The sequence below is a fragment of the Triticum urartu genome, chromosome 7A (genome assembly GCF_056163025.1).
Source record: "Triticum urartu cultivar PI428250 chromosome 7A, HENAU_Tu73, whole genome shotgun sequence".
Taxonomy (NCBI): Eukaryota; Viridiplantae; Streptophyta; class Magnoliopsida; order Poales; family Poaceae; genus Triticum; species Triticum urartu.
The window spans coordinates 264,316,234-264,317,828 of record NC_141879.1 but is presented as its reverse complement, the minus strand read 5'-3'; positions in this window follow the sequence as shown (position 1 = coordinate 264,317,828).

The window sequence follows — 1,595 nt, the reverse complement described above, 5'->3', positions numbered from 1 at the left end:
AATGATAAAAATGAATTGATTCCACAAAGAAATATTACAGGTTATAGAATGGTAATTGATTTTAAGAAATTAAACAAAGCCACCAGGAAAGATCATTATCCTCTACCTTTTATTGATCAAATGCTATAAAGACTATCAAAACATACACACTTTTGCTTTCTATATTGTTACTCTGGTTTTTCTCAAATACCCGTGTCACGAGAGGATCAAGAAAAAATTACCTTTACTTGCCCTTTTGGTACTTTTGCTTATAGACGTAGCCTTTTGGTTTATGCAATGCACCTGCTACCTTTCAAAGATGTATGACTGCTATATTCTCTTACTTACGTGAAAAGATTGTTGAGGTTTTCATGGATGATTTCTCCGTTTACGGAACTCCTTTTGATGATTGCTTAAGCAACCTTGATCAAGTTTTGCAGAGATGTGAAGAAACTAATCTTGTCTTGAATTGGGAGAAGTGCCACTTTATGGTTAATGAAGGTATTGTCTTGGGGCATAAAATCTCTGAAAGAGGTATTGAAGTTGATAAAGCTAAAGTAGATGCTACTGAAAAGATGTCGTGTCCTAAAGATATCAAAGGTATAAGAAGTTTCCTTGGTCATGCTGGTTTCTTTAGGAGATTTATTAAAGACTTCTCTACAATTTCTAGGCCTCTTACTAATCTCTTGCAAAAATATGTTCCACTTGTTTTTGATGATGATTGTTTAGAAGCATTCGAAACACTTAAGAAAGCCTTAATTTCTGCACCCATTGTTCAACCACCTGATTGGAACTTACCAGTTGAAATTATGTGTGATGCTAGTGATTATGCTATTGGTGCTATTCTAGGACAAAGAGTTGATAAGAAAATAAATGCTATCCATTGTGCTAGTAAAACTCTAGACAATGCTCAAAGAAATTATGCTACTACTGAAAAAGAATTTTTTGCAGTTGTATTTGCTTGTGACAAGTTCAGACTTATATTGTTGATTCCAAAGTGATTGTTCACACCAATCATGTTGCTATTAAATACCTTATGGAAAAGAAAGATGCTAAACCTAGACTTATTAGATGGGTTCTCTTGCTACAAGAATTTGATTTACATATTACTGATAGGAAAGGGGCTAAAAACCCCGTAGCAGACAACTTGTCTGGGTTAGAAAATATTCTTGATGACCCACTACCTATTGATGATAGCTTTTCTCATGAACAACTAGCTGTCATAAATGCTTCTCATAGTACTCCATGGTATGCAGACTATGCTAATCGCATGGTTGCTGAATTTATACCACCTAGTTTCACATACCAACAAAAGAAAAAAGTTTTTCTATGATTTAAGACATTACTTCTAGGATGACCCACACCTTTATAAAGAAGGAGTAGATGGTGTTATTAGATGTTGTGTACCTGAGCATGAACAGGAACAGATCCTATGCAAGTGTCACTCTAAGGCCTACGGAGGACACCATGCTAGAGACAAAACTGCACACAAGGTATCACAATCTGGTTTTTATTGGCCTACTCTTTTTAAGATGCTCGTAAGTTTGTCTTGTCTTGCGATGAATGTCAAAGAATTGGTAATATTAGTAGACGTCAGGAAATGCGTATGCATTATT